Raw genomic sequence first — 25788 nt, 5'->3', positions numbered from 1 at the left:
GAAAAATGAACACCCACCAGCTACAATGTGCTATTGATTGCGATGTTAAAATGAATGTGAAAATAATTGGTACTTATTCTGCCGATAACATACCAAATAAACCTCACACACTACCCTTTGGATTTATAGTGAACACAGACCCTCACAATCTTCCAGGGCAGCACTGGATTGCTTTTTACGCTGACGAACATGGTGTGTTGGAAGCATTTGATTCGTTTGGTATTTCACCGAGTAAATACTCACCATGTATGAAGCAGTTTATGAAAACTTTTAACAACGTGGTGGTAAATAACAAGAGAGTACAAAGTTTAGAATCGAATGTCTGTGGACAGTACTGTTTATTTTACTTGATGTGCCGATGTCGGGGATATTTCATGTCAGATGTCATAAATATTTTCAGTAATGATTCAACACTGAACGATCAGTTTGTTTATAGATTTATAGATGATAGATTTTATTGTTGTATGCATTCCTGTTCATCATTTTGTCAGATTTGTAAAAATAAATTGTAAATTATCCAGTCCTTGTTATTCTTTCCCATAAATACTAAGTATGTTCTAGCCCATTTATTTGACAAAAAGATCTCAGTAGAGATGGATGCGAGGTGGGAACGAGAGAGTTTAGTGAAATTTGAATCCCCAACTTCTATTTTTATTGCAGCTCCTAGTGGGACAGGCAAGACTGTTTTAACGAAAAAAATATTAGAACATGCCGATGGCATGTTTAAGGTTCCACCATCCAGAATATTTTTCTGCTATTCCATGTGGCAAAAATTATACACCGAAATGAAAGATGAAATCAAAAACATACAGTTTTATCAAGGTCTGCCTACTATGGAAGATTTGAGCGAATGGGGTGCTGAGGAAGGTCACAAAATTTTAGTCTTGGATGATCTTATGATTACGGGGGCAGATTCTGAAGAATTGGTTCATATGATGTGTGTGGGAAGTCATCATTCAAACTTTACAGTGATTTTTTTATTACAAAATATCTTTCATAAATCAAAATCATTAAGAACAGCTTCCCTTAACTGTCACTACTTTATCTTAATGGGATCGAAAAGAGATCCCCTTCAAATTCAAACATTAGGTCGACAGATGTTTCCAGGAAAAACAAAATATTTCATGGATGCGTATCAGAAAGCCACGGCCACCTCATATGGGTTTTTGTTGGTAGATATTAACCCCCACAGCGATAAAACATATCAGTTACGCACAAACATTTTACCGGGACAGGACACAATCGTTTATCAACCTTCAAAATGAAGAAAGAAGAACGCAATTGTCTCATACAATTTTTATTAACATGTTCCACCCAACAGCTCGAGTTCTTATTAAAGACATTTACAAAGGATCAACTCCAGGTCATCATGGAAATAATATACAATGTGGTTAAAGGAGTATGTCCTATATCGGATAAGAATAAAACAATTCTGATGAAACGCAAACGACTCATTCGAGCAGTGTTATTGCCAAAGTTAACACCTAATCAACGGAAAAAAGGTTTACAGAAAATAAAAAAGATTTTTCCGATATTTTTAGAGGCTAGCTTACGATATGGCTCGTGAAATGATTTTAATACCAAAAAGAAAATACCAACAATTTCTCGACAAAACAAGCACACCTAAAATAGAACCTACAAAGCTCGAAAATGTCATTCAAAAAGATGAAACATATAGTGAAAAGGGACAAAAGGAACCCCATGTACAGATGACGCCGAAAGACTTTTTTAAATCTAAAGACATCTCAAATTCAACACCAAAAGATATTATTAAATCTGAGAAATATTCTCAAAACAGATTGATGCAAGTGAGGATTAAACCGAACAGTTTAGTCAAACAAAAATGGCTAACATTCCATGTGTGATCAGAATGTGCTAGTTTAACAAGTTGCATGATGCAATGTGAAGTATGTTAGTCACGTGTTTTGAAATATTTGCGTTATTTACATCTACACATGCGCTTAATTATGGTTTCGACTACGGTATAAAACTGATGAATTTCAAGTTAAAAGTAGTTTCATTATGGATCCATCTGAGCAGGCGGATAGGTTTTTGGAATGCTTAATTGAAAAATATCCAGAGAGAGATACTAAGTTGCAATTGGAAATACACAATCTAAAGAGGAGATTGGTAGAATTTAACGAGTCTGACGATGAGGATTTAGTGCAAGAACTACAAAGAATAGAAAACAAAAAACGGAAACTGGAGTATGTGTGTGATATTTGCGACAAAGCATTTCGCCAAAAATACAATAAAAATCAGCATATGAAAACTCACTTCATGAAATTTAATTGTAATAAATGTGAAAAGTCCTTTTCACGGGATAATTTGAGGAAGCGGCATGAAAAAACATGTAAAAAACAGACAAATTCAAACTCTAACACCAAATTTACATGTAAGCATTGTGGTGTACCATTCGACACTTATGAGCTGTTATTCAAGCATGCCATTGACAATCATCCCTTGAATGGACAACAAGGTGGGGAAGCAAGGAATAAAAATGACATTGCTATCCATAACCAAGCCCCTACAGTTGACACTTCAAATAAGAATAATCGTTATGTTCGAAAAGGCGCACTCGGTGATAACGTTTATCAGACGACCATTATTCCAGAAAAGGGGGAAAAATATGACATACTGGGATTTTTTGCCGAAACCAAAAGTGAAGTAGACAACGAGTTGGTGATGCGGCGGGATAAGATCCGAGATATAAAATGGTATTTGAACGTAAGAGTTGAAATGGAACGGAACATTGATGATGGAAGGAAGGAAAAGGTAGCCCCCTATTTTCGCAGTAAAACATATACCGCTTTAGCAAATGATGAGAACGATCACAATCTTAATGAGGCATTTCAAAAAATGAATGCATCTTTGGAGGAATTTATCCACAAGGGATCGGATTGGGTTGTTAAGAAAATCATATCATTAGAAGTCAATACTGTGAAATATTCACCCATTGCCGGTTCTAGCTATATGGAACTTCCTACCAACCTTCGTTTTTCTGGTGGTTTGGTAAATGTTAAAAATGAGGATCACAAATGTTTCTTGTGGAGCATATTAGCAGGTCTACATCCAGCTCAACGAAACCCTAATCAAGTTTTACATTATAGAAAATATGAACACTCTATGGATTTAACCGGAATCGACTTCCCCGTTTCATTGTCTAAAGTTGAAAAATTTGAAAAACAAAATGACCTATCCATCAACGTGTTCGGGTGTGAAGATGGGGTTGTATTTCCACTATACCTTTCAAAAATGGACAATGGATATAAAGAAATTAACTTATTGTACTTATCAAAGGAAAATAATTCTCATTATTGTTGGATCAAGAATTTCAGTCGTTTCCTTGGACACACACGAAAGCATCACGGTCAACTTCACTATTGCCATCGATGTTTGCATGGGTTTATTAGAAAAGATTTGCTAGATAAACACCGACCATACTGTGACAAATTCGATTTTCAAATTGAATTACCAGAAGAAGGGAAAAATATTCTCGAGTTCAAGGATTTCCATAAAAGTATGCATGTTGGATTCACGATTTATGCTGATTTTGAGGCACTGACTCGGAAAATGGATTCATGTTTACCAGATCCGAATATATCATCTACAACACATTGCACGAAATTTGAAGCTTGCGGTTATGCTTATCAAGTCGTATGTACCAACAGTAACTACACCAAACCCCCAGTTGTTTACAGAGGTAAAAATGCTGTCGAACGTTTTTTTGGAGACATGTTTAAAGAAGAAGAGTATGTTAATGGTATTTATGGTGACATTGAACCTTTGATCATGACCGATGAAACAGAAAAAAAATTCAAAAGTGCAACTCATTGTAATATTTGCAGCGGCAAGTTTTCTGATGGTCTCATCAAAGTCAGAGATCATTCTCACATTGGTGTGACTGGGGATCGATATTCTGATAACTATAGTAATTACAGATCAGCAACTTGTCAGGTCTGTAATCTGAATTTGCAAAATCCATCATTCATCCCCATATTTTTTCACAACTTTCGCGGATTTGATTCCCATTTACTGATAGAAGCTGCCGGAAAATACAAGGACAAGAAGATCGTGTGTATTCCAAATAATATGGAAAAGTATATTTCCTTCTCTGTTGGAAATTTAAGGTTCTTGGATTCGTACCAGTTCATGTCGGAAAGTCTTGAGAGGCTGGTAAAAAATTTAGCTGTAGACGGTCTCACTCATTTTCACCACTTTAGAAAAGCTTTTCAATCCGATGAAATAGCCAAATTGCTACTACGTAAAAATGTCTATTGTTATGACTATGTAGATAGTCATGATAAATTCGAGGAGACTATGTTACCCCCTAAAACAGCTTTCTACAACACCATAAAAAGAGAGCATGTTTCTAATGATGACTATGATCACGCACAACGTGTCTGGGCTGCTATGGACATGAAAACACTTGGTGATTATCACGACCATTATCTATTAACTGACGTTTTATTGCTGGCAGATGTGTTTGAAAGATTCAGGACAATGACAATAGAATACTATGGACTTGATGCCTGTTATTTTTACACAGCCCCTGGACTTCCTTGGCAAGCTGCCTTAAAAATGAGTGGTGTCAGTTTAGAATTGTTAACATCTCCAGACATGTATAACTTTTATGAACTCGGTTGTCGAGGTGGAATAAGTATGATTAGTCAAAAGTATGCTAGAGCTAACAATAAATATGTTAAAGGTTATGACTCTACTAAACCTACCTCATATCTGATGTATTACGATGCCAATAATTTATATGGTTGGGCTATGTCACAACCTCTCCCAACTGGAATGATGCGATGGTTAGATGCGGGTGAAATTCAAGAATTCAACTTGTTAAAAAAAACAATTGATGGTCCAAAGGGCTACATGCTTGACGTCGACTTGGAATACCCAAATGAAGTACATGAAAATCACAATTCCTACCCCTTAGCCCCCTCACACAAGCACGTGGTGGACGAAGAGCTTTCACCATACAGTAAATCGTTGAATGAAGATTTATATGGTGAACACTGGAAAAGACCTAAAACGATCAAACTGATACCAACGTTGGAAAACAAATGTAACTACATTACCCACTACAGAAATCTACAGTTATATATGAAATTAGGAATGAAAATCAAGAAGATCCATAGGATCATAGAATTTGATCAATCTCCCTGGCTAGCTAAATACATATCCTTTAATACGGAGAAACGTCAAAAATCGAAAAATTGCTTCGAAATTAATTTTTTTAAATTAATGTGTAATTCCGTCTTCGGAAAAACCATGGAAAACCTAAGAAACAGAGTTGATATCAAACTCGTCAATAACAAGCGTAGTTTAAGAAAATATACTAGCAAGCCGTCGTTTGAGCGGTTTCAAATCTTCAATGAAGATTTGGTTGGAATTCAAAACAAGAAGACGAATTTATTACTCAATAAACCCGTCTACGTGGGCGCGAGCATATTGGAACTTTCTAAAATCGTTATGTATGATTTTCACTACAACGTAATGAAGTCAAGATATGGGAAAAATATCAACCTTCTCTTCACCGATACAGATTCTCTGATGTATGAAATTTTCACTGAAGATATTTATCAGGATATGATGACGTTTAAAGATTATTTTGATACTTCGGCATATGATGTAGAGAACAAACTCCATTCAACAGTTAATAAAAAAAGTTGTTGGGGAAAATGAAAGATGAATTATCTGGTAAGTGTTTTATTCAAATAGGCATACCCGCATATTTAATTTCAAACCATAAATATAAAATACATGTAGAATTGTCTATGAAGCAATTTTTTATAAACACAGAAATATGAAAAATTACAGGGCATTGTGTGGTCTTCATATATGAGTAAAACCGTGTTGATTAATAAGTTATTAAACGTCCTGATATAGTGGGATGTAACATATTTATGGAGCAATCGATTACAGTCACTTGAAAACAGGGTCCCAGATTTGTATATGTACATAGAGAATGTGGTGTGGTAAAAAGTCAAGTGAAAGTAATTTACCTGTACTTGTTCATACTTTAATTGTTTTCATACTTTAAATGTCAAATATGTTGGTTTTTTTTTTTTGGTTTTTTTTTACATTATAATTACTATTTGATTTTATCCTTTTCAGGAGTCCCTATTACGGAATTTGTAGGGTTGCGTCCAAAGATGTATTCCATAATCTACGATGTTGATGGAACACAGAATGAAAAACGAACAGCTAAGGGAATAGCCAAGTGTGCCGTAGACCAACAAATTAGACATGAACATTATAAACAGTGTTTGTTTCAAAACAGAATGACTTTAAATGATATGAACTTGATTCGTAGCGATAATCACATTCTATATGTGAATCACGTTAGAAAAACTGGACTGTGTAACTCTGATGATAAGCGGTTTTGGAAAAATTCCATACACAGTTATGCGTTTGGACATTATAAAATTCCAATTGTAAATAAAAGTTGTAATGTATATTGTAAATGAAATTAATACAATAAAATATGTGTACTTGTTTTTTTTTTTTTTTAATTGATGCTCATAAGAACTACAGAGATAAAGCTGAACATCACAAGACTACCGTTTGCACAAATATAGTCACTGTAGTTGGCTAAAATACTCCATTGGGTTATAATTCTCCTCTCCCGGGATTTTAGGTTTTTTGTTTATCATATCACCTTCTTCACTGTCCATGGATCTTTTATTAGAATGGTTAAGCACTCTTAAATGTTGCGCTGTGTAGGGTGGTGGTGGAGGCATGGCTTGAGATGTCAACGGAAGCAACCCTTTTGCAGTTTGTGGTGAATGGTGTTGTGGAGGATGCTGCATAGGTTGTTCTTGTTCCTTTAAAGAAATGAAATTAAATTAGTCATTTTTGAAAAGGTTGATATGTTTAGATTGTATTTTTATTGGAATTCGACTGAATTAAAGATGGATAAAAATGAAAAACTTACCTCAAATTCTTTAAACAGTTGCTCCAACGCTTCTTTCATGTTAACTAGTTCACAGAATTCATCATAACCAAGAGAGCATCTTCCCGGGTTTCTAGGATTGTTGTTGTATAAGTTTATATAAAAATATTCATTCACTTTTGTTAATACTATAGCCATATTCCTCCCGAAATTGGTACGCATCTCCAAATTTCCCTTTATACTATTTTTCTTTGCAAAAGCGTAACTTTCCATTATGTTTATTCTAAAATTAGCAGTATATGAAGAATAAAAATATGTAGTTTTGAGTTAGGTGTTGGGTTTATATATAGTATTAAAAAAAGATTTGGGAGGGTGGGGTGGGTATTTAAGCTACATCCCTCTTCATTTGCCCAATTGAATTGATGAATGCATATTTGAATACATGTAGATCTATTCCTATTGGAGTACAGTTCTCTTCAGGGTTTTCTGACTCGATGTTCTCACGGTCTAGAAAATGGTGATACATTTAATGTCAGAATTAATTTTTAATACTCTAGCTTATTAACTAATTAAAACAAAATGGAAGATCTGAACATGGGAAAAGGATAACCCTAGAAAGGCTTTTCTAATTTATTATAAATCATCATCATGTACGGAATAATTTACAGTTTAAAGTTAACCATCATATGATTTATCAAAACAGGCGCTTAACTGTTTGAGTTTCTTTGGTGGGTCAGGTAATTATATATATATGCATATCTAACTTGAAATTATGTGGTATGGATATTTTATTAAAACATACTGACGGATTTTGTAATGTATTTTATGGTAAAAATTTCCATTCTTAATTTTGAACTCGGACTTCTCTTGAACTGTATTTTAATTGTATGCATTTTGCACCCGTCAGGAACCTCTAGCCTTTTTTTTTTTTTTTTTTTGGTCTTGTATGTAGGGTTGATGTCTCTTTGACACATTCCCCGTTTCCATTCTTTATTCTATTAATCCCTCATTTACTGGATAACACCATGTCCATTTGCACAGAAAAAAGAAAATCATACACAAAACATATGAAAAGATTAAAAATTATCAAAATCGCACTATGTTGATATAAAACGAACAGAAAAACCACGTGGGATAACAGAACATTTAACAAAAACTACCTTAGCCATTGAAAGTCATTTATTGTTTTATAAATTTCATCATAGGATATAGTCATATATCACGAGTTGTCTCTCTCTAAACACAAACGATTGACTAACACAACAAATAACATAGTGTGACAAACAAACTCATTCCATATAATGAACAGATAAAAAAAACCTGTCATTTTATGCAACAACCAAACTCTTTTGTGTTCAACGAAATATAGAGGGGTGGGGGGCTAAATAATCATGTTCATTGAGTTGTGGCTAATCTTACATGGTAGACAACTCTATAGTTAAAATACCATTCGGAACCTAGATTTTAATAGATTCATCAAAGCCCCTAGAGAGGTCAAGATTTCCCGCGGATTTTAACCATATGACAATGTCTGAAAAAATGGCTGTCTCATATTTTCTGTGCTTATTAATCATATATTTCCAAAGTGCTTGTGCAGTTCGATACGATATAACGGAAGTATGTGAAAAGGAATTTGACTTAAACTTTTAAGTTCATAGGGTATGTATGTTCTTTCCGAGGAGAGGGGACATACATTTTCAAGGATCAGGGGCACTCTGAGTCTGGTGATGCAACCATAAGCTTTGATATGATCAATATACAAACTTTTGTTTTAATTCAAACACCAATCAGAAAACTGGAAATTCGACGAGGGGTTATGGAACTGTGTTCGAACATTTTTACTACCAACAGAGGAATTCTTATAACTGTTAACGGGCAGGAATGTGTAAGTATGTCTCCTCACATAAACAAATTGTGCGTACACCCGAACGAAAGCGTGTTCCCTCCAAAAAAAGAATGTTCAAATAATTTCTTTTCTTTTTCTATATTTATGAACGGGTATTTGTTAGCTAAGGGATGTTTTAAAGCTTTACTATCCATGCATGTCCCAAGTCAAGAGTCTCTAATCTTAGTGAACTGATCGTTGGTTTTCTGTCATTTGAATTTTAACTGGTCTTTTGGAGTCGTAAAGCTTTTATACTTTGCAGTGTGAGTCAAATTATTATGCTCTGTGTTGAAGTCCCATACTGTGACCTATAACTGTATAATTGCTTACATCAACAACATTATGTCTGGAGAGTTGTTTCATTAGCAATCATACCAGGGCTTCTTGTGTTTAAAATCAATAAATTGGTTTGCAATAGAAAAATTTTGACCTAAAATTTCTGTTTAAAAACTGTTCTTGTATGTTTTCTGTTCAATCTGAACTTGTTTGTGTTGTTTTCTGTTCACACTGAAAAAACATTTACTGACTACATTGCATCACATTGATTTCAATTAAAAAACAAGAAAATATTTACTCTTTAATCTACATTTTTCTCTCAAATGATACATCAATTGGTATTATATATGTATTTAATAGTTTTCTTAAATTTTGAATGTTTATAATTGGCACTATTTTTCCATTGTCCTTCCTAGAGCTGAACAGTCAAATGGTTTCAATATCTGAAAAAAAAGTTATAGCAATTAATTACTGAATAAAAAAATCTTCACAAATAAATTTTAATACCAAAAACAATTTGTATAAGAAAGAAAAATTGTTAAATGTATTTGTAGAATTTAATAGAGGATAATCCTCAATCTTTAGCCTGTTGCACAAATTGTCTTAAATTTGTAGGTGTGTATTATCTCTAGTGCATGCCTTAGTATTTTTTTTTTTAATATATTTTATACATCTTCATCAGTTCAAATATTTAACTAGAAAACATTTTATTTATCCTAACAGGCAACTGATCATGATGTATCCACCATAACATCTACGGCAGACAAATTTACCATGATTCAAACTGCCACTCAAACCATGGAAACATATAGTTACCAGTAATAAGATACATGTAGCAACCCTCAAATAAACTGAAAGTGTGATAGAAATGTTGTTTAAAATTCAGCTTTTATATGCTGATCATTTTACGTAGCAAATAATTTTTTCTTCAACAAAACAATTTAAATACTTTTTCTTACAGGTATCAGAAGCACAGGTGTCTTCTTCAAAGGCAGCAGACAAGACTACTACGTATACTAATGTAAGTAATTAAGCAAATATGCGTACCTTAAATACCTTCTTCTGTTTGCTCATTTACATTGGTTACTTGATCTACATGTACTTCTGTTACTAGCTCTGAATATGGCGGTGGTGGATTCAATATAGGAGAATTTGATCGTGATGGGGTACTTTGACTATCCACAATATCTTCCTCATCAAAATGAATCTGTGATAGCTGAATTGTTCTGTTCACCTTCTCCCTACAATTATAAAATAATTACAATTCCATTATTTCTTTTTTTAAATTGTAAAATTCTTAACAATGCATTTCTGTTTCCATTTTCAGACTGATAATCAATCCTTAGGCTTGGATGATGAAAGATTGGCATGGTTGTATTCAACTGTAAGCTTGATTATTGGTAAATATTTTTAAAATTACATAGTGTGATCATAGAAATGTGTGAAAATGCCAAGCAAACATTTATTTGGTATACCTATTTGTTTTTAAAAAAATACTAGTTGCACACCATATCCTGATATTAAAATACAAGTATTACATACATAAATGATCATATTAAATGATAGCAATCCACCTTTTAAGGTTTCTAACAAACTTCATGATTAACAGGAAATAACTCATTTTTCCCCTTGTTTTTTTTTTAGTCATTGCTATCGCCCTGATTGTCTGCTGTTACAGATGCTTAAAAGCCAGAGCCCACAATTCATCAAAGAAAACCAACCTGTTCGAACTTTCATCTGACATACATTTTGAAGTTCCTGAAGCCATTAAGATAGATTAATTTTTAGAAATTATTTTTTTTGAATATGCATTCTAACATTTTCTAAGTCATGTGGAAGTCATTATTCTGAATTTCAAATATATTGATTCTTACAGGTTACTTTCAGTATATGATTTTGCTGACTCTGCTTATATTACATCAACTGTTTCCAGAAAATGAATTTGTCATTCAATTAAACCAACTTGTAAGGCGTATACCAGCTATAGCTCGTGGCATTAACGGGAACAGACAAAATAATCAACCTCAGCACAATAACCAAGACGGACAAAATAATCAACAAAATGTTATTCAAAATGTTAATCAAAATGTTAATCAACCTATCCCACCTCAGAGGTTAAGAAGATCTGATCGTATAAAACGACCAGTGCAAAGGTTGTCTTTGTAGAAGTTGTGTAAAATTTAAACAAAATTGAATGTTACCTTTCTTGTATTGTGAGTATTACCACCTCCAATATCTTCCTGCCTACGCCATCCTTTTTCTCCCTCATTGCTTGGATTAATTCAAATAACCACACTAAAATATCACTCCTAGTATAATACAGATACATTAACCCCTGTTTCGGAGTTGAATGCACCAAAGTATGATATAATGAAGCCAAGTCTATATCATAATCTTCCAATCTATCTAAGCAAGATAGCATGGTTAAAACTTCAGTTTTACTCGTGTCGTCTAAACTGCATATTATACACGGTTGGTGGCAGACCACCAGGTCTAAAATTTCTTCTTTATGATATTTTAACCTGTACACTATATGAGATTCCATTTTCTTAATTTAAAATGTTTGCAAGTATGAAATAAGCATGGTTTTCTCAATATATATAGTCTTTGGAGATAATTGCTAGTGAAGAAGTGTAACCAAATTAAATACCAAAATTCTCCCCCATTGTCCTATCTTAAATTATATGGGTAGTGCAGCGTTTAAGTCCTTTATTTCAAAAATTATATGAACAATGCAACTATTAGTATATGGTTTAAATCTGCTTCGTGAAAAGGTTACCAAATAATAACATGAAATTAAGAAACTGGTCAATTTCAGCAGTTCATTATAAGTTCAGTTTTGTATGAGTTTGTGAAATATTTTAGAATGCATATTCAAAGAAAGAAATCATTGTAGTTTATATTTACAATATTGTTCCACAAGCATCCTTTTTTATTCATTATATATCTGGCATCCCACATTATTAATATTTCCACTTGTTTAGTGATTTTTTTTTTAAAATGTTTACTATAGATTTACATTCTCAATGCAGATAAGTTTTTATTTCACATGTTTTATGTACAGTTGTTTTAACTGTATATACCTCATTTGCCTAACCATACTTAAACCAGTGATTATTAATTTTCAATCTTTTTTTTATCTTTTATCAATATGGAGATAATTTAATGGCAGCTTTATGTTTGAACTATGGTTGATAAACCATCCTCTATGAATGTTATATTAGTAATGGTGCTTATGGAAATTTTTTAGTTGTTGAGTATATAATAAACCCTTACAATGTAAATATTTTGATGTTGTTATTGATGTTTTTATCAACAGTATTACTTGTGATTGCATCATGGCCAAGTATTAAATTTTGAATGATAAACATATACCCCCCTTTGCTAAATATAGTAAGAATTTTCTTGCAAAGAACTGAAAAAAAATATATATATATTTAAATGTCTAGAATGTGTCATCATTTACAACACATGTGTTCAAATCTGTCTTGAGTAGTAATATGAAATCATGTTTTTATTTTGTTGGTTTTTACCATTAACAACACTTTAATCCAAATTTGTCACTGTATAGTAATCACTGATTCTTATTTCAAATGAATCCTTCATATATTAAATTGAACTGAAATTTTTGTAATATGTTACAAAGTGCAAATTAAATACATTTATTTCCACCAAACATCTACTTCAATTTTATTTACATTATTCATTGTTTTCATATCTGTAACTTGACTATTTGCTGTTGATGTTATTATAACTGCTTGTATTTGTGTTGCATCAATCAATTGAATATCTGTGATTTTATAGTATTAGTGTTTTTATTAAGTCATTCAACTTTCACCTCAGACCCATATTTACAGGTTTCATTCTTCATTTTTTTTTATATATCTTAAGGTAAAAATGTTTCTATATAGGTTTAAGTTTATATTTTATAATATGTGTTGCATTACATTTTTATAAGCACAGTTTTTTATATTATTTTTAAGTCAGGGAGTTTTATGTGATATCCAGATTATGGCCTTTTCCAACTGATTTGTTACTGGTCGTTTTGAATGTATCTATATATATATAGTAGTTTATAGTTGTATTTTTATTAAGTCATTCAACTTTCACCTCAGTCCCTTCTTTCACAAGATTCATTCCTCATTTTTTTATCAAATTTCAGGTTAAATGTTTCTATATAGGTGAAGTTTATATTTTATAATATGTGTGGCTTTACATTTATATACATGTAGTTTTTATACTAAATTTAAGTCAGGGAGTTTTATGTGATATCAAGATTATGGTCTTTTTCCACTGATTTGTTACTGGTTGTGTTGAATGTATATGTTAGCGGCAATAAGTGAAATTAGGCATTAAGCTTAAATCCTAGGCAATAAGCTAACGCCTAGGCAGTAAGTCTATTGCCTAAATGATGTTAGGCATTAGTCTTAAATCCTAGGATTTAAGCTTAAATCCTGAAAAATGTGAGCAGGCATTAAGCTTAATGCCTAAAATGTAAATGCGAGTAAATAAAAGACATTTATTCATTTAAATTAAAATATTTTTGTTACATAATAATATTATGATAACTGTGGCCTGTTTATCGACACTGTCCTAAGATTAGTCCTATAAGATATTCTTAGGACAGAAAATATGATATAGTTAGGATCGACTTACGACATTTCTTAGCATTCTGCACATCGAAAGCTATCTGAGGATTTCATTAGCTGGGATGTCCTAAGTATTGGCGTAAAAGAAAATAGCAAATGAAAAAAATGAAATATTGTATCAAATTCGACCAAAAACATTAATTCACACACCGATTAATTATTAGAAAATAATTACTAGTTTTAAATGAAAGGTTATAAATATTTTTTATATTATAATTGTAGATCTAAACTCTTTGAAACAAAATATAAGTAAAAAATATAACTACGTTTTATATTAGAATTGAACAAAATAATTGTAAATAGTAAAAATTAAATATATAATCGGTAAAATCATGTTATGCTTTGAGGGACCTGAATTCGAAGCGTCACGGTTTCATACTTAAAAGTTCATAGGAAAATCTCGTGCATCTTCATATAAATACTGAATACTTCAACTATTTTATTTTATTACTGCAAATAACATACGTTTGAGAATGAAAAGAAGAAAAAAAATCAAATTTCACCGATTTTAACAATGCAAAAGTACAGGACCCAGTGTCATCCTAAATATAAAAAAGAAGATGTGGCATGATTACCAATATGACAAATCTCCACAAGAGACCAGAAATAAATTAACAAATAAAATATGTTATTTATATTAAAATGCATCAAATAATAATTTAGAAATATAAAAACTTGATAGAAATTTGTGTTAAAAAATCATTTTGTTATCACAAATTGTCGAACTATTAACAAAGACAATTTACTTATCCAATAAAAAAAAAATAGAAAATGGTGTGATAAAAAAAAATCCAATCTTAATTTGGTCTACTTTTGACAAGTTCAAACCAGCTCGACTAATGAAGTGTACAAATTTTCAAATAAATATAATTATAATTATTCTATAGAATCTCCCCCCTTTTTCAATTGGATAAAATTACTTTTTTTAAGTCTTTTTGATACTTATTTATACCACACAAACACGAAAAAAGTATGAGTTTATTCTGTTTTTCAAAATTACTAAATAAACTTACTAATTTTGAAGATCTGTCAAATGAATGTATATTTATAAATGTAGAATTAGAAATATAATAAAAAAACGACTCTTTATCAAGAATAAATCACCCAATATGCATAAATTCCAGAGTTTACTTATTGTCTAAAATTATCTTCGGCAATAGGATGAATAATCATCATCAGATTTCAGGCAATAAGCTTAATGCCTGAAAATTTCAGGCAATAACTTAATGCCTAGGCGTTAGCTTATTGCCTAGGATTTAAGCTTAATGCCTAATTTCACTTATTGCCGCTAACATATATATATATAGTAGATATGTAGTTGTTTTTACTGATCTTAGCAATTCATTCAATTTGTACTGCAGTTATATATCAAAATTATTTTCCTCTGCTTTATTTTTCATTTCTGAAAGTGTGCATTTGATCTGAAGTAAAAAGTCTAAAATGTTTTTATGTTTTTGTAACAGTATTGACACTTATTAACCAAGCCTTCAAAATACCTCAATTTTACATACAGGTACTTTTTATTACACTGTTCTGATTCTGTTGTTTTTTTGAATGATAATAAAATTTGTTAACTAAATAATGTCTTTGTTTTGTTGTATAGGTTATTATTTTCAAAGTTCAAACTATTTGCAGGCGTGTGAAATTCACAGCTTTACTTTCATCATCGCTAAGAAATGCAACAATTGCTCAATTATAGCTAAAAATTGCTTGGGGGGGGGGGGAAATTTAATTCTTAAAATCACATCTGTTTAAAAGATTACCATCATCATTTGCTTTAATGTAATGATTGATAGCCCATTATCTGAAAATAACCATTTAATGGCAGATGGTCAATTGACCATCATCATTTACTTAAATGTAATAATTGTTCAATTATTAGAAAACTACCTTTTAATGACAGTATCGTCAAATGTGAGGTGTAGTTTAAATGAATTAACTTGTTGGAAATATATATTTATTCAGTCATGATGGATACAAAATTGACATACAACTTTAAATGTTTCTCTTCCATGCAAATTCAATTGAGGTGTCAATGTGATTCTGAAGTCTCTTTAGATAGTTCCACTGATTCACATCTAAATAAAGTCCTTGTATTGTTGGTTTACCATTTAAAAATTTCCGAAAATCAAGTCTCACTATTTTCTGATACAAACAAACAGTAACAAAATACTCTCCTGGGAGTTGAAATGGTTTCAGGTAGCTGCATAATGTATTATTCGATTGTGTTTGGGTATCCTCTGGTGCTTGTGATGTGATGCATTCTGATCTATTGCGTACATTTGCCTTCTCTATTTGATACATAGAATTTGTCAGTACCAAACTTGCACTTAATAGTGATAAGAGAACCACACTCCCAGTCATTTTTACTAAACTCAAATGGAAATCATAATTTCGGTATATGGAACTCAGACCCGATCTTACACTTGCTTGACGGTCTAGTTGTTGACAGTTCTCTGAAGGCATGTTGAATAATGTGTAGTTGTTGGAAGATATGGTTTATGTAGAATATGATACGCAATATAATTAAACCTTATATGACCTTTCTGAAATACCACATTTCTTTCATATTTTAAAATGATGACACACATTCCTAAAATACCACATACTTTAAGTGACGTCACACATTCCAAACATTTCATTGCACTATATTGCAACATCAATGCTCTAACTCCCATTACAACACTACTTATATTTCTTATCTATAATATGAAATTAAACCGACCTACAAAATTCTTATTGCACAAGTTCCTTAATCTATTTATATCTATAGTTATGTTTATATTGCTAATATGGTCATAGGAGGTGTTCAGGTTTCAACTCGATAGTTAATTAGTTGGCGTTAAGACTAAAATACACAGGAAACGAAGCTAAATATAAAGCGAAACATTATCAAGCTCATGACCTGTAAACTGTTTATTTAAGACTATCAATAGGTTGGATAAATGTTTTACATTGTGATAAATCAAATGAATTGGACAGCTAGTGCCCCTTTAAAAGTGATTGGTGTTCGAAAACAGTTTTTGGATCATGTTTACATAAGGACCATAAAAGGACTATACAAACACGGTCTACTGACTCTAGGCCTAAGTCTATTTACATAGCGGTTCTTATATATGAAGGTAAGTTAGTTTCTACATGTTCTCAGTACAGCTTTGCATATCATAAAATGCCACATATCTCTTTTAAAGCACCCCCTAAAATCTCTTAAAACGAATACATCTAAATGTTGTAAGTACGATAAAATTTCCTGTTCTCGTAAATACCCGCAATGTTTTGCAATATGTAATAGACATGAAGCATATGAAGAATTGTTGTTGTTAAAATCGATGTTACGCTGATCAATCAACTCTCTCCAACAAAAAAAATATCTTAATCGCTGTGTATAAATTGTTCATTGCAATAATCTACAAATTGCTTTAAAATCAAAGTTGAAAATGTTACCAATAAATTTCTAATGACATGTTATACTTATCCGATAAAGTGTTTCCATGGACAATTGAAAAAGTGATTCTTGCATTGTCATTGCTAAATTATTGATAGTGTATCAATAAAGAAAAAAAAATTACAAAATTTAATGAGATCAGATTAATCAAATAAGAACATAAAAAAAAAAAATACCAACTAAATATTCAAGTTTCGAATATCAATTGCAAAATTTTATTTGACTTACAACAAAATGTTCACATATGGTATTTTCCCTAAATGTTTACATATATTTACAACAAAATTGTTTACATATGGTATTTCTTTAAATGTCTATATATAATTCTCATTCGAAATCTGATTCTGAGTCCGTTATTTCAATAACCTTTGGTCTTTTTGTCGTGAAGGCTTGCTCCTGAAAAAAAAAAAGAAATATTTTAGAAATGATAAAACTAAGAAGTTATCTCCATACAAAGCTTTATCCTTAGTTAAATCTATCTTCCATTCGTACCTCTTTTGAATTTTTGGTCTTCAAATTTTGTCTACATTCAAGAAACATCAGTTGTCGAAATAGTTATATTTAGTACTTTTAATTTATACCTGTTATTCTTACTTTTAAACCAATCAAATGTTAAATAAAATGGTAAATTCGTATTTGAAATAGATTTAAAAAAGACATGAATAGTATATTTTGAATCAGTTCATAATCATGGACGATTTAGAAAACAATCTAAACGAACTTGTAAGATCAGTGAATAGTAGAACTTTTCTTTTAGTGCAAACTAAAGGTATAACTCTGATTATATATTCCACTGGAGTTTCTTTGGCGGCGGGTATAGAAATGGTTGTGTCAAATTCAACATTAATATTTCAACAATTTCAGCTTAAACGACCTAAACAGAACTTTATTCCATGTGCAGAAAAGTTAAAGTCTGCGATTGTAGGAGATGTATTTGTAAGAGTGAGCGCATACTAAAATGCGATAGTTGACATTAGACAGTACAGAAACCATGTGTAATATGTAAACGTTAAACTAAAAAACATGTTTTTGGGTTTTTTTGTCATGACAATTGTTTTAAAATCAGACCTTAACCCATTCATTGCTAAAGCTTGCAATATATCATCAGATATATTTCTATTTGTAGACAATTTTAACAATCTAGACACATAATCGAGTAGAGTCAGTCCTTCCTTGGTGAGTTTGTAATATTGTCAGATCCAACAGATGTTGTTTGTCTTTAAATCTCTCTTTAAAAACCGAGATCAATTCATCAAAAAATTATATTTTTTTTTGTGGCCGAAACTGTCATACCAAATTCAGACATGGTCTTCCAAATGGAAGGGGAATGACTCTGCACTCTTTTGCTTAGTTAAATCATAAAAAGAACAGTATTGATTAAAAGTGTTCAGCCAAGTTTCAGGGTTTCGAGAATTGTCACCCTTGAATTTTTGAATCTTTAAAGAAGACATGTTAAAAATGTTCATAGGTGGTATTGATGTCCTACCTGCTGAAATAGCTGCTGAAGCGGTGGATGTTGTTGTTGCTGGTGGTGGTGCAGAGGTCGTTGAACTTGGTATTGAAGATGAAGATGGCACGGTAGTGGCTGCTGTCACAATTGCTATGGCTTCTGGTGTCGTGTTTGAAGAAAAATGGGACGGCGTCTGTAAAGCAGACAATACAAGTTTATTTACCAGTAATGGCGTTCCGGGATACGGTTGTTGCACTGGTCCAGGTGTTGATGTCCCTGTAGAATGCGTCAGGAAGGCTTGTGGAATTTTGGGTCGAACCAACCGTGTTGGTTGTAATGGCCTGATTGGAGTTGAGACACTTGAAGGTATGAACGGGATATAGTCCACGGATCTTGAACGAATGGTATTGTGTCCTCACGTTCAGAAATTTTATTTTCGAAACGGTGTTAAAGTACGAATTGCTCCTCTTCTGGCAAAATGTTTAATTGATGAAACGGTGTATCTAGCTTATGGTGTTCTGCCTCTTTACTGTAATTTAGAGGTGTTTTCCCTGGTTTTGTAGGTTTTCCTCTCGCTTTAAACATCCTGCACCATTCTATTGTGACAATTGTTATTGTGTTTTATAATCCGTGCTAAAGTATTGACGTATGTCACAATAAGGGGGAAACAAACTCACAATCAATTGGTAGATAGGCCAGAATCAGCAACAGGAAAAGCTAGAATAAAATAAGTGTTCGAATTGAACACAAATTGTAAACCCAGGCTTTTATAGGTTTTATTGTAATTACTGATTATCCAATTATCTTTGATGTCACGACCACTACTGATAAAATTCCTAATTATAGACGTAATGAACAGATGTATACGATTATTGTTGAATTATATCTAATCTTGTGTGTCCAATACTTGACCATCACATACCCACAATGTAGCATCTGCCATTTGTCCCCAAATACATAATTAAATTTTCCTTATGATATAAATTGTTACAAATTTGTTTATCTCTAACTTGTACTGACTAATAAATTATAATACAGTCTTTGTGGAATTAAGCAACACAATTACCCTTCTTGATAACAACATATTGATACCTATAATCTATTATAGTATCTGTAATAGTTAGATTGATAGTTTACAACATATTTTGTCCAAAAGTCATGGCAAATCTACTTTTTCTAATTCAAAGCATCAACAATCTATACCTTATATTTATAAATTGAACAATAGCAATATAAAACAAAATTTCACATTACAATATGGTCAAGAACAGAGAAAATGTACGATTTCCAAAAAAAACTTGCATGGTTACGGTACAAGTTAAACCACGTGATGTTTACCATAATGGCTTGGTGACAAATACTCTATACAAATCATAATGGTTTTTCATCTTTTATTTAATTATTACACTTAAAACACAAGTAGTGTATGATTACTGAACACCCAAATACCAACAACGTTGGAGTCATAAAATAATGGGATGCAACTTTGGGGTCATAAAATATGATGTGGTTACTGAACACCAGAGCCCTACAACATTAAGGTCATTTTTGGGTTATTGAGTTAAACTTATATATTAATATTTAACTTTTACCAACATTTTAGTGCATTTAAATAAGGTGGTAAAACTTATGTTGTACATGATTGCTATAAGAGGTACAATATGTCATAGGTATGAGTTTGCAAACCAAAAATAACATAAAAGAAATGTTTATTACATTTATGTAATCTAAGAGTGACACGAATTTTTTGTAACAGTCATTAAAATTGCTGTTGTGACTCCAATCTACAATCAGATAAATGTAAAATTCTTTTTAAGTTACCCTGTTGCCTGCAAGAGTTGTTCCATCATCACTACAAGATACTGCTGTCTCTTCAGTACAAGGGTCTGGCTGTAAAGTTTCAGACAATATCACCTTATTGTTTCCAATAGCTGGCTGTGAAACATCAGAAGACTGTTGGACACTAATGCCATCAGACAAATTAACAATTCCTGAATACTGTGGTTCATTTGTATCACTAGCTACCTCTGTGCTCTGTCGAGGAGACATCAAGTTGGTGATTCCACATGTTGACTAAAGAGATAATGATAATGAATTATAGAATAACTAATCAAAGCATTAAAATAAAGAAAAATATTCAATGAGTGACCAAACAACTTGATCTTTAAATTACAGTAAATGCTCGTAGCACATAAAAAAATAATCAAAGCGCTGTAAGCGCTGCGGAAGTTAACCAAAAACCTTGCAACAGGCCACCTATAGACCCCTCAAATAGTTGTTGTTGCAAGGAGTTTTAACGTGCAAAGAGCGTGGTACTCCTTTTACACGAGTCATCGGATGATTTAACGCCCCCCCCCCTTCTGACCGGACGTGACTGCGAACCTTATACATCCCGCACACCCAAACGGACGCCCCACTTCGGCAATCTTTTTACTGCCGGTCGGGAGAAGACCAAGTGACGATATTTCTATACCCCAGTCACCCTTGAGGTTGACTTTTGTGATGGCCCACTGCGTGCGGCTGGCTGATGTAGGAACAAAATTTCGGAGAGAACCTCTCCGTTGAAGTTACCCAACTTTGTTTCCATTGTGGATTCACGGCCTTTCACACTTATTCCATTAGGGAAATAAAATGTTTTTACGGCGAGGAACAATTCGAAGTGATGGACACAAGAAGTACTAACTTTATAACAATTTCGACCTAGGTGAAAAATGGAAAAATAAACGTTACAAGTGAACAAACAATAATTCCTACAAAAGTGTACCTACTTAAAGAAAAACGAACAGCAAAGGGAATTGCAAAATGTGCCATTGACAAACAGTTACGTCATGTACAATACAAACAATGTCTATTTGACAATAAAATTACCATTAATGAAATGAATTTGATTCGGAGTGATAAACACATCTTGTTTATGAATAATGTTCGGAAGTCAGGTCTGTGTAACTTTGATGACAAACGTTTTTAGAAAAATTCATTTAACAGTTATTCATATGGACATCACAAAATGCCAAATGTTCACATATTTTGTAATATTTATTTAAGACCGTATGTTAACCTATCGTTGTCAAATTTCTGTGTCTCTTGTGAAGAGTTGTCTCATTAGCAATTACACCACATTTTCGTTTTTATGTGTATATAAATATATTACTCATGAAAATGTCGTTTTTATCGTTTTCCAGAACAACAAATCAACTGAAAACAAGAAACTTACCCATAAATTTTACACCATAACACAACATTTTATCCAAATTAAATTGAATGAATAAACTTTAGAAACTAAACTAAACTACGACAGACTACAGTTTTAGAATTCTTCTATAGCACAGTTAGATTGCTTAGCACCAGTTAACTACTTCAATTCGGAAAAATATTCCAATGGATCAAAATCTTCTGTTCTATATCTCTTTGATGGGGGCGCATCAAGAGTTCTGTGATTCTGTTGTTGAGTTGGCTGTGTTGGTGGCTGTGGTGGAGCTGTCTCCCGTTTCTCGCCGTGTTGTTGTTGATCTTCCTCCTGTAGAAAAGAAAATGTTTTCAGTTATATTTGACTACGATTAATTAAAGCTATTAATGAAATAGAAAAAATAGACGTACAGATTTTTACTTTGTTTTTAGAATCATAAATTTACCTTGAACTCTTCTTTTACTTGAGTTAGAATACCCATGAGAGAGCATAACTCCCCCAATTCACCAAGACCCATTGGGCAATGTCCTTTGCACCGTGGGTTATTGTTGTAAAGGTTGATGTAGAAATATCCATTTGTTTTAGTCATTGTCAAATCCATGTTTCTTCAAAACGATGTCCTCATCGCCATTTTATCATTCTTATATCTTTGAGTAAAAGTCACATTTTGTGCCATGATTGTTTCAAATGTTGGGTATGAGTTCAAGCCACTGTGCGTTCTAGTTTTATTGATAAAAATTTCTATGCCCACCAATGAAAATGGTTGTAGCACATTACATTAAGACTTACAATGCAAATTTTATTAAGAAGGTCCCCTCGTTAAGAAAAGTTTGTAATTTTCAACACTTGAAAAGATAAAAATTGTGTATTGGTTCATACAACAGCTAGTGGTTGAAGTAGGTGTCTAATTTATAAACGATTTGTTCACCTTTCGTTGTGTCACTTAAAATAATTAGGATTGGATTCTTATATAACAAAAATTATTATAGTACTACTTTGAAGAGCCGAATTGTAGTTGCGCTATTTTAGTATACTCACGAGGTTCAACCCCGCACCGCCCCCTCCCACATTCATTATTTAAAGTTCACCTCAAAATTGATGAATAAACACCTACAGTAACATCAATATTTTTGACAGAATCTAAAAACTGTTTATACTCATTTTGAGTGTAGTTAGAATAGTCATATTTTGTATGAAATTTTTTTTTCAAAATCATGACACCATGATTTTTAGATTGAGGGGTATTAACGTTAACTAAACCAAATTAAAACATCATGATCAGTTAATATCGAATTATTTTTTTGATATATTGATAACCACACATAAAGACAAAACATACATGAATACAATTTGAAAAACCACATGTGGAAAACAATATGTGATCCAGATTCGTTGTAACACCCGTGTGCTTGGAAGTAAAATTTGGATAAAGCGTTCCTTCTTGTAGTAATCAATCCACAAGAAGTGAATTTGATTCTAATAAATCTTATTAACATCTCACATGTAAAACATAATTGACTTAAACTTTTCAGGTGAAAATAAGAATAAATGGTCGGGTTGTTGCGGGCCAAATTACGAGGCAATAATGGGGCGACTGTTCCCCTTCAAATCTTATGTAAACATATCCCTCAATGCAATTTGTAAAATCTTGAAAACAAAATGTTCTCCTTCGTTTGTTTATCACTATTAATTGTTTGTTTTGGGAATGAAATGAACCCTGAAACATGCAGTATGGAAACTGATATAAGTTTCCACCCTATAAAGTTGATGTGTACCTTTATAGGGAAAGGATTGTACTACTATGAAGGGTCGCTAGACCTACAGGAAATTCGTCTTATAAGAATGACCATGAACACGTTTGTTTATCTATCTGAACAATATACAGTTAACAAGTTTATTGTCGATCAGGGGGGTCTAACCTTGTGTAGAAACATGAAGGCAGATGAGAAGACTATCGTTATAGTTTTTCCACATAGTCATAGTTGCTAATTAGTTAGTATATTAGCTCTGTAGAAGTTTGAAGTAAAGTTATTTTAAACAATCAATAGACAGATCAAAACATAATCCACTACTTGTAAAATTATACTTTTACGAATCTTGGTTTTGAATTTTATCGACTAAACACGACTTTTTTTTTCAATTGGGAGCTATTATTACAAACAGTTGTATTATTTAGTGAAACTTTAAAGAGAAAACATTGATGGTTAAATAAGATCAGGATAAAATCAGATAAAACTATAAAATATATGTTCATGGGAATATTTAACATATGTTATCTTTTATATTCTCCTTATCTCCAATTTAGTAAATAAAAACATTAATATTCATCTTCTTCATTTTCTGTTGTAAATATGATGAAAGTCTATTGTGGCAATACATACTAAACATTTCTTTATTAAAGCACAGTCTCTTTTTCCATGTTTTCATCTTCAGCCTTCTCAACATAATGGTCTGAGGTCGACAGTGGGAGAGAAAAAGACTGAGGTTGAGCAGACGAGGATGCCTGGACATAGTCATGCTCATTCATTGGCATCCTCGGTGAAACCCAATCCACCAAAATCACCCAACAACTCACCATTGGCAGAGTGTTGTTCCAGTAGTTGATCATCAACAGAGCTCCCCTGTTGAAACTCCTGATCTTCAGGTTGGTACCCCCATGTTTGGCTTTGAACAATTTTTCCCAAGACTTGCTTTCTGAATGGGATAAAAAAAAATATATATACTTTAAAATACATAAATAGTACAAATGTAGGTGTTGAATTGTTGTATTTGTCTGTAATATTTCTTTGTTGAGTGTTAAAATATCTAATAAATTAGATTTTTTATCAATTTTGGTTTAAAATGTAGGATAATAAAATCTCATGTAAAGTTTAATTATGTTTTCTTGGTTGAAAATGTAAATTAAACATTATAAATATTAACTTTTTTAGAATGAGGATGTACCTATTTTTATTTTTGCCTGTGTGACTGCTGTATGTGGTATGTAACATTAAACTAATTAAATTATGGCTCAAATCATTACAAACAAGGGGAAAATGTTTATATGAGTTGGATTTGTGTGACAAAATCTCCATGAAAGACACTTGATTAACAAAATGTAAAAAATTGAATTGAATATATATAAAGATGTGAGTAGTTTAGTATCACTGAACACCCAAAGCCCCTTGAGTGTGGGTGCATAATTATAACCCCCACCCCTTTTCAAATGGGGCCATAAATATGAGGGGGTTATAAAATATTGGGGTCAAAGTTTTTTCTTTTTAAAAATAAGAGGGGGTTATAAATATTTTGAGGTGAAAGTGTAAGCACTTTATAAATGTTCACTTTTAAACACTCTAATAATACACTGATGCAATGCGAACCTTCACACTCTATTTTGAATAACTGTCACTCCTTATAGATTTACACTTAAAAGCATTAGCTACATAAACAGATGTTTTAACACCTGTGTGAACCCCCTCCTATATACGTTTTATCAGAAACAGGTGTCTAAGCATATGACAAACCCAATCCTTTAAAGGAACGCATTGTATTTTTTTCAAGAAGCACAAGTTAAAACAGATGTCCTAAAACCCTAGCAAACCACTCCTAAATACACTGTCAGAAACCAGTGTAAAAGCACACGTTTAAATCATGTAAACAGGTGTCTTTTAACACCTAAGCAACCACTCCTTAAATATACTACAAGTGTTTAAACATCTGTGAAACCCACTCCTTTTAAATGATTCAACACCTGAAGTTGGCCCATCCTTATATACTAAGAAGTATAAATAGTTGTGGGTTCTATTCAAGAAAACAAATAAAATCGTGTAGCGACTAAACTATAATGTAAGTATGATTTTGTAATGTGTCTAATTGTTGTTTATGTTCGATATTTTCCAGTATGAGCAAATGACTTATTGAAATTAACGTAATGTAATCTTTGAGCAATACATTTCTAGTACTGAATGTGTTATTAAAAAAACCCAATACAAATACAAGTACAAATACTTTAT

At 32.2% G+C, this 25788-nt stretch overlaps 1 long non-coding RNA gene across 2 annotated transcripts; it reads left to right on the top strand.

The window, feature by feature from the left end:
- The first annotated feature begins 10023 nt into the window (after positions 1–10023).
- Positions 10024–10834, top strand: LOC139495950 (uncharacterized). Of its 2 annotated transcripts, none has more exons than XR_011657508.1 (3): positions 10024–10083; positions 10390–10462; positions 10707–10834. It is a non-coding gene; the product is annotated as an uncharacterized lncRNA (long non-coding RNA). The 2 variants fall into 2 exon arrangements; XR_011657507.1 differs by having other exon boundaries at positions 10037–10083; positions 10390–10446; positions 10707–10821.
- The last annotated feature ends 14954 nt before the right edge of the window (positions 10835–25788 follow it).

Source organism: Mytilus edulis, chromosome 11 (genome assembly GCF_963676685.1).
Source record: "Mytilus edulis chromosome 11, xbMytEdul2.2, whole genome shotgun sequence".
Taxonomy (NCBI): Eukaryota; Metazoa; Mollusca; class Bivalvia; order Mytilida; family Mytilidae; genus Mytilus; species Mytilus edulis.
This window is presented reverse-complemented; position numbering and strand designations above follow the sequence as displayed.